The 9,489-nt window shown below is 38.6% G+C and overlaps 1 pseudogene; it reads left to right on the top strand.

The window, feature by feature from the left end:
• The first annotated feature begins 1,573 nt into the window (after positions 1 to 1,573).
• Positions 1,574 to 1,934, top strand: LOC136397154 (large ribosomal subunit protein eL42-like; annotated as a pseudogene).
• Positions 1,935 to 9,489: the final 7,555 nt, after the last annotated feature.

Here is a 9,489-nt window from a genome sequence, read left to right as displayed (position 1 = left end):
ACATGTTTTGTAACAGTAAAGCATGTTTGGAGTTGTAAATGAGCTATATTTTTGTGCACAGAACTATCAAAAAGAAGGAGCATTTTGAAATAGGCATACTGCTTCTAATTTTCTCAATTCTAAGTATGAATTGAGCAGTATAACATAGTAGTTGTACACTGAATTTGGAGCCAAATAGCCCTTGTTTTAAACTGACAAGTATTCCTGTGGTCTATATATGACTTTAGAGGAGGAACATAGCCATTCTATGCTTCCTGATCTGTAAACTACAGATGATAATTGTACCTCTATCTTATGGTTAAGGACAACAACAACAACAAAAAAGATGATGCCTGAAGAACACATAGCATAGACGTAACCACCTAGTGAATATTGTAAGCTAATGATTATGCTTATAAAAAATAATTGTATGACATTCTGAAAAACTCAAAACTATGGCAATGTTTAAAAAAAATCAATAGTTGCCAACAGTTTGTGTGTGTTGGGGGTGGTGAAGTTTCAATATATGAAGCACTTTTTTTAAAAAAGGTAAAACTATACTGTATGATAGTTTAATGGTTGATATATAACATTACATATATCAAAACCTTAGAGCTTGTAGCATTAAGAGGGAAACTTATTGTATACAACTTTTTAAAAAACTGGCTATAAAAATACTGAGGTGGGTGATCCAAGACAGGAACAGGTAGGAGGAGCTTCCACTCACCTCCTGTCAGGACCAAACTACATATAAGAGAAAAATTTCCTAATATCATATACATAAAACTGTTCTTGCATTACACCAAAATTTAAGGTGTATAGTCTTGAAGTCACAAAAAAAAAAATGAATGGATACATTTTCTGTTAGTCAACAGTCATTCAATGTTTACTGAGTATGTAGTGTATTCTAGAATCTTCTCTAGGCACTGGGGATGGAGTGGAAACAATGCCCCTAAACCTCAGTTTAAGCTCTGACATTTTGAAGAAAAGAGGGAATAAATAGACAAATAAGGTCACTTCTGGAAATAAAAAGTGTTATGAAGAATATAAAATACAATTAAGTGTAACTGGGGGTGCTACTTTAGTTAGATGGTCTAGAAAGGTCTCTGATGAGATAGCATTTGAAATTGAAACTTACTGGAGTATATACATATGCCTGTGCACTTTTATTCATAAATGTAGTTTTGAGATTGGCTTTCTCACAGGGTAAATTTGAAATAGTTATTTCTGGAGATGATCCTTAAGTCCACAACTCCCTCCAACTAGTCTTCTTTTTCTTTTTCTGTCTTTTTCCCCCTCTGTCTCTCAGTACAAACTTCCTCTCTTTCCTGTCTTTTTCTGTCTGCTTACGGGTCACTCTCCCTGTTCTTTATCCCCTTCCCATCTCCCTATGTGTTCTGTTTTGCTCTCTTTCTTCCTCTCCCACTCAGACCCGTTGCTTCCCCTGTGCGATGTTTTTCTTGACTTTTAAAAAAAAATGTCTGTCTGGCCCCCAGCATCACATGACTCTCTGTTCTGGCAATTTCCCTATTTCTCTCCCTATCTTAAAACACATTTAAGCAGCTTTTGCCATGCTGCTAGTGCTCTCGCAAACATGGCGAACATTCCTAACACCCGCGCCAGACTTTCTGTAAGAACTGTGGCAAGCATCAACCCTACAATGTAACACAGTACAAGGAGGACAAGGATTCTCTGTGTGCCCGGGGAAAGACGCGTTATGACAGGAAGCAGAGTGCCTATGGTGGGCAGACTAAGCCCATTTTCCGCAAAAAGGCTGAAACTACAAAGAAGATTGTGCTGAGGCTTGAATGTATTGAGCCCAACTGCAGAACTAAGAGAATGCTGGCTATTAAGAGATGCAAGCATTTTGAACTGGGAGGGGATAAGAAGAGAAAGGGCCAAGTGATCCAGCTCTAAGCTTCATATTTTGTTTTATCAAGGGGCAATAAAATCTTGAGGATATGTTCACACACACAAAAAAAATACACTTAAGCAAAATTCTTTGTATTGTTTATAGAATTTAACAAATATAGTTTTATATTTGTTTCTCTATAGTGGTTATATCACTCTTCATTTACTTTGGTCTTTTCAGCATTCCAGGTCAACGCCCCACCAATGCACCACCATAGGTCAGGCTTACTTTGGTCTTTTAATTCTCTTTTTGTGGTCCTTATGAGGAAAAAAAAAATGTCAAGGTGTGCCTTGGTATACCAAGTAAGTGATATGTAAATATTTGGAGTTTTAAAATTATTTTAATTCTCCTGAATGCATGTTAACTTTAAGACACAATGTTGTAGTTTATATTTGGAGGAAGCATATGCTCCAGTTAGAGATGAATCTTGACTCCGATCTTTACAGAAGCAACATTTCAGAACTTATATGTGATGGAAATGAACTTTCTCCATTTAATGCTTTTAATTGCAATCTCATTTATGTGTTTCAATAATTTTCTCTACAATAATAGTATGTAATTATCTATACTTATTATTAAAGTCATCTTAATAGGACTATTAAAACTCAGAAGGCTTAATATATTTATAATGAGACTCACTGAAATATTTATTTTTAGTGGCAGCTTTATAAGAACACACTTCCCTTAGAAAGGAACTCTGGACATTATTATTTTGTGTAACTTTCATTCTAATAAAATTGAACTACATTTTATGAATTAATATATGAAGTAATGCATTCTAATGGGTTATTTCTAAATTTAGTTACAGTTTTCTTCAATGAAACTCGTAAGTTTAAAAGGGGGAGGGCGCTATGGGGAGGGGGGTAAGGGAGATGTTGAGGGGAATACGGGGGAGGGGGATGCATTTTAGGGGCAACACTAGAATCTATGTAAAATCAATACAAAAAAGAAAAAAAATGTTCCACAAAGTCAGCAAATGAATTGAATAAGACTGAGTAAAAATGTGAAACACTAATATTCTTTTTCTAATGGCATAAACATTTAAACAATGTCAAATGGGACTCACTGGAAAGGTATTTCACCCCATTTCATTCTCATTTTTAGAAATATGTATGTTTTACCCATTTTTCTGGTAAAACGGACAGTAATAAAACACACTCTCAAACTAATGGCGCTCCTCCTTGCTTAGAAGATTCTTCCACTGCTGACATTATTCTTGGGCCAGTAGCCTTTCTTGATGTGCTCATGTAGTGTGTCCCATTGCTGACACCCTTGTCCTGGCAAAGGTTATATTTTGACCTCTAAGCCTAAAAAGAATTATTTTTCCTCAAGAAGTAATGCGCCTTTGCCTTCTGAACATAAGACCCATTTTCCAGAAAGCAAACCATTGCAAAGAGGAAGCTTTGGGTGTGAGGTGAGATAGGAGCATCAGGAGAGTCCTTAGGATGGGACAGAAATCTAGAACGTCATCCACTGAACATTTATTCTCTTCCACACCAGAACTGCAAGGGCCACTTTTAGGACAGGCTAAAGTGTTCAGCCAAAAAGAATATTTTCACTATGTTCTCAAGAAAATACCTACTAAGTCTTTTCCACTTCACTCTTCCGGCATAATTTCTTTATGCTTCTATTTCCTCAGCTCAAAATGGAAATCATGAGAACAATCTCACAGAGTTGTTGGGATTGACTTAGTGAATTCAATTAAAGCACTTAGAAGCACACCTAAAACATATTGACTATTTAATTAATGAAAGCTACTGCCCTTGATGCTGCTGTTCTGGTAGCTAATAGCAAGTCTCAAATGCAGTTGGGGTACCACTTACTAAATTGCGGGACTTTGTGGAATCTGCAGATTTGAAAACTATCACCAACCTAGACTCTAAAACATCTAAGTTTACCATCTTTTTCCTCGGATCATTATCAGGCACATTTCATAATTAAGCACATCATCCATTTCTAACTACCCTGAAAAAGAAAGGCTGAGTCATTTTATTTTATACATTTCTTGGTAACTATATTTGAAAATGTTTTAAGGATTAGAGAAGATGAATTCAAGTTATGCTCCTAGTTTTCCGTGAATCAACCAACACCAGAGACAATTATCATCCCTGGGAGAGTAATTCAGAAACCATGGGATATACCATGTAGAAAAGATTAAGGAGAACTTGAGAACTTTGCCCATTTTGGTAAATTGTTTGCAAAATAGTGGACAATTTTCTTCTCTGCACCACGGGGAGTCCCCTCCCACAATGACTCCAGGTCTAGCTAGGTGACTTGCATTGGCCAATGGGATAATAGCATATATGATACAAGCAGCAGAGTGAAAGGTGCTTCTGTTGCCAGGGTTCTCCAGAAAAACAGAGCCATTATAAAAAAAAACTATACTCATGTGTAATACCAATCAATATTATATTATTTTATTTCAAATAATAATATATATTTTATATGCATATATTTATAATTAAATATAACATATATACTAAATAATATTATATAATAATATCTATATATCCTGAGAGACAGAGAAAGAGAGAGGGAAAGAGAGAGCTTTATTACAAGGAATTGACTTACATGATTATGGAGCATGAGAAGTTCAGCTAGCACTGGGCAAGCTTGCGCGAGGTCGAATAAAGGCCAGCCTTTCCAGCTGGGGCTTCCAGGGAACAGTCTAACACATCAAATGGTATCAGGTCTGTGGGAGTGAAACTTTGAAACAGCTCCAGCTCTGCTCTGCTCATTCAGCAGTTCTGCTTGAATAAAAGCTTCCTGGGCCACTGCAAGCCTTTGGTTAATTTCCAGAGTTCTGAAAAGTTGATTTTGATGATTTCGCCAGATTTTTGTCATTTGTATAGAAGGTTACATTACTGAATGCCATTTTCATTATACATGTTTCACTTGACTGCTCTTAGTGAGTTAACCTTACCAAAACTGAACTAACACGGTATAGTCAGTGCATCAGTACTGAAATGTAACTCTGTGACAGCTCAACCTTGCATACTGACAGAGGAAACAATATTCTAAAATAAAGAAATAAAATAATCGAGTAGAATAAAATAATCCAAATATACTAAAGCAAATTGTCATTTCCACATTTAAACTATGAAATACGACTGCAGGAAATGACACCAAAATATCTTCTGAAAAACAATTGATTATATATAAGTGCACAGGTACCTCAGTGACTACTTAAGATAAACACTGTTCAATGGCAGCTCTAAGGCCTAAAAGGGTAGATCACAATTTTTTAAATGAGAACAACATACATATTAAAAGATGCAATAGATAACTGAGGAGTAAATTTACTTGAAAAGTTAACTCATCAAAATAAAAGTAAATGTACATTATCAGAAACAGGCTACATAAGAACATTACACTCACTTTGTACTTAAACTCTCATCAGGGATGATTGATGATAGGGGAGTTGTGACCGTACTTTTATTTGCTGACACTGCAAAAAAAACAAATCTCTATGACACAGCAAATGAGTTCATCATGGAAAAACAGCGGAGCACCTAAATTTGACTGCATACTGTCCTACAACAAAAACTAACTCAGAAAAGGCTTGATGTGAAAACAAGGTTGATTTGCTAATTATTGTGTCTGCATTATCTTTGATCTGTCTTGTAGTTTTATTTTTAAATTCAATCTCCTCTGACTGAAATGAGTTTTTTGTGAATCATGTATATTGTATTTGTCCTCACAACGACCGATAAGGTAGTAGATAAAATAAATAGAACTATTCTGAGAGACAGACACTTCTAAATTAAATAAGAAAGTATGTCTTAGAATGACATGGGCTAAGTGCTCTTCCAGCTTTATCATTCAATATCTAAAAGTCCACTTTAATTTGGTACCTTTTGGGGAACAGACAACAAAGGCATTTAGTTAATGATTGTGCATCATTATAGAGGGCAATTTAGAAGTGTATACAGAGCCAAGCCTTTCTTACAAACTCATCACAAACCTCTAGATTATACTGAGGGCCACTATCATCCTTTCAATTGCACCATGTCGCTTTAGAAAGTTACTGTCCCCTCTAAGAGTTTGGCTATCTCTTGGGAGTAGTGGGTTAATCCTTAATCCCTTGCTTATATAACTTCCTATTGCAATTACAGTAATATCTATGCAAATGAACATTTTATTGTCTACTATTAGTTTTACATGTTTTAATCTTGTCTTTCCATTTAGATAATATGCTCCTGGAGTTCTGAAATTTCTGTATCACCTGCTCCTCTTTTATTCATGAATCCTCCTCTGCTTCCTTTTCATCCAGCCCTTTGCTGGGCAGCAAATGGCTCAACTCTTCTCTCTACAACAGCAGTGCTTTCAAATAATTTTGAAACCATAAAGGCTTCCCCATTAATTGGAAGAAGTTTTTTGAATGTTACCCTTGTTCTGTCCTGTCTAAATATATATAATTTTGAGACTTCCTCCTATCTTATTTTTCAACTTAAAAAACTCATTGTCCAGTTTTATGTCTGTAGAGGGTTGTCTGCTTTCTGTACCCATTCCTCATTATCTAATCACTGAAATATGGGTGTTATCCCAAGGGTTGCTCTGAAACAATTCACATTTTACAAACATCATCTTACCAGGAGTTTCGCTAGCACTTGAAAGAGTTGACCATTCTTGCCCTATATACAAAACACTCTCTCCTTGGCTTCCTCAGTGTTACACTCTCTTCGTTTGTCCTCTGTTCTCCTGGGCCATGCTTCTCAGCCCCACTCAGATCCATCACGTGATCCTATTCCTCAAATTCTGGCTTTCCTCACAGATCTCGTAGTGGCTCTCCTTGATTCACTGTCTACAGTCTTCATGGGTGATTGCATCCATTTCTTTGGCTACCGTTGCTAGCTCTAAATTTATGATTCCCAAATAATCTCCAGCCAAGAATTTTCTCTGGAGCTTCACATCTTTGCATCCAACTGCTATCTGAATATCCCTATCTGTATGTCTGATGGGATCCAAAATGTGATCTATCTAAAATTGAACTTATTATTATTCCCATAATTTCTCTTGTATCCTATATCCCAGTGACTTGAGCCACAGCAGTAACAGACATAGATGGATGCCTATCCAAAATCCATCCATCCTTGCCCCAGTTTTGTTCAGATTTCCACCATGAAACCCTTGAGCTCCCACCCTGCTATGGGTGGTGGAAAGTCCTCTCAGCCAATAATGGTAGAATCATTTCCCTTGTCAGTAAGTGGCTTTACATAGACATGTGATAAAATTCTGGCCAATGAGACATGAGTTGATTTGCTGGGTGCTTCTGTGACAGGTCCTTCCCTTTCAATAAAAAACACAGAAAGAAACTACTCCCTTTGCTGCACTTATATGTTGTTGGCCTCAGATTGACACCTGAAACTGTTGCAGACATCTTGCATATCCAGCAGGAGCTTGCCTGAGAACAAGTACAAGATACAATAGAAGATGAAGTCAAAAGTATTGGCAGAGAAACATAACTATAGTCCCATTCCTCAGGCTGCTCTTCTTATGAATGATAGTTCAAATCATGGTGCATCAGAATTACTCGAAAAGGTTCTAAAATAGATATTGCTCAACCTCACCACCAGGTTTTTAAGTAGGTCTAAAGTGGGGCCCCAAAACACGTAGCTCTAACATGTCCCCAGGGGATGCTAGTACTGCTCTTCCAACTAACACACTTGGTGAATCACTGATATAAATCACTGGCCCAGGGCTTCCTACTACTTGCAGCCAAAAGCATTTTAATAGATAAAGTCTATACACTACATTGTCAAAACCAGAATCTTGTGTCTCCTTCCGAATTCTTTCCGTTTCTCCACACATACATTCTATGAAATGTTCTTCATTCTACCTTCTAAATATTTCTCATGTTTGCGTCCTTTTTTTCATATTAAATATCACTCTCTAGTGCAGACCATCATCATCTATCTATTCCATGGATTATTGCAACAGTTCAACTGGCCTCCTATTCCCATGATTGCCCTCCTAATAGTTTGCACTGCCATCGAGAAAAGCTTTCAAAAATGTGAGTTTTGACTTTTTTTTTTTTTTTTTTTTTTGCTTACAACTTCCCAGGGACTCCCCAGGCATGCTTGAATATAGTACAACATCTGCATCTCGACAAACAGTCCTTTTTCCACACGCTGCCACACTGCAGACTCATTCCTTGTAACTCTCCATCTTGCCTTGGCCTACGCCAGCCTTCCGGAAAGTCTTCTAGTTCCTTGAGAAACTGCGCTCTCTGCTCCCCTGGGCTTGCTCATGACCGCTTCTGTTCTCTCCCACCCTATCCCCTTCTCCTCTGCTTGGATTGTACTTATTTATTTCAAATTCAAGTTTTGGTTTAGCTGTTCCTTCCTCAAAGAATTCTCACCTGATCCCCCAAGTGAAGGTGAAAGGCACTTCCTGCGAGCTCTCAGAACTCTGCTCCCCCTGCGGCACCTCTAATGCACTGCGGTGACCTTTCCCCTTGTCTGTACGTTTTGGGAGACCAGAGACCATGTCTACCCACCCACCCGTGAGGTCCTCACATAATGCTTAAACCACAGGTATGATTACTGTTGTCATCCTCATCTCACCCTCCTCTTCCTCAAACAGACACTGGTCTTGCCTCTTTAACGTTTTCACAACTTTATTTTGTTTTTGGAAAGATGAGGTTCATACAGAAGAAGAAATTACCCCCAGGAGTAAGCTAGCAAGGGAGAATCAGGAATCACGATTCCTCCTTCTCGGGGTAATGGTTACAGCACCTGATTCCCTCTAGAAACTTCCCTCTTCCCCCCACGCCCCACCTTCCCTTGTCTCAGATTTTACTGCTTTCATTGCCACTCTCTCCCCAATCCACCCGTGACCAGTCCACCCAGGGCCACACATTCACCGGCCCGGGAAACAGCCTTGAGAGTAGTTCCCCAGGGGTGCAGAGCCTGCCTCGGGCCTCGCTCCCAGCTCACCAGGCAGCTTCTCGCCGTTCCTGGCACACGGACTGTCCCACGAGCCTCTTCACCACGCAGGTGAGCATGGCCTACTCCTGAGGGAGAAGCACGCACTTCAGTAAGCACGCCCCAATCCGAATTCAGAAAACACTGGGTTTTCAGAGTAAAATTAAGTGTAAATGTACTGTTGAAGTCTGGTTAATCAATAAAGCAATTGAAAAACACGCAGAAAAAAAATGATTCTGAAATTTAAAATGAGAAATATTGCTGTTCCTAAACTACAAAACCCCTCTCCAGGCCACTGCGCAACTCCTGACGCTTGAACCTGCCCTGCTGCTGCACCGGTTCCATCCTGCCTGTCTCCCCGGCGGGAGGACCGCTGCCGCCAGCTCCATCCTGCCTGTCTCCCTGGCGGGAGGACCGCTGCCGCGAGCTCTTGAGCACAGGACTATTTTTCATCCCTTGACGCTTGGCATCAAGAATTGAGAATGCTTTCTGACATAACAGTGAGAAAGAAAAGAAAGAAAGAAAGAAAGAAAGAAAGAAAGAAAGAAAGAAAGAAAGAAAGAAAGAAAGAAAGAAAGAAAGAAAGAAAGAAAGGAAAGAGAGAGAAAGAGAGAAAGAGAGAGAGAGAAAGAATGAGAGAAACAGAGAGAAAGAGAGAGAGAAAGAGAGAAA

Source organism: Saccopteryx leptura, chromosome 3, assembly GCF_036850995.1.
Source record: "Saccopteryx leptura isolate mSacLep1 chromosome 3, mSacLep1_pri_phased_curated, whole genome shotgun sequence".
Lineage (NCBI taxonomy): Eukaryota > Metazoa > Chordata > Mammalia > Chiroptera > Emballonuridae > Saccopteryx > Saccopteryx leptura.
The sequence above is the reverse complement of the archived record's forward strand: the minus strand, read 5'-3'. Positions and strand labels throughout refer to the sequence as shown.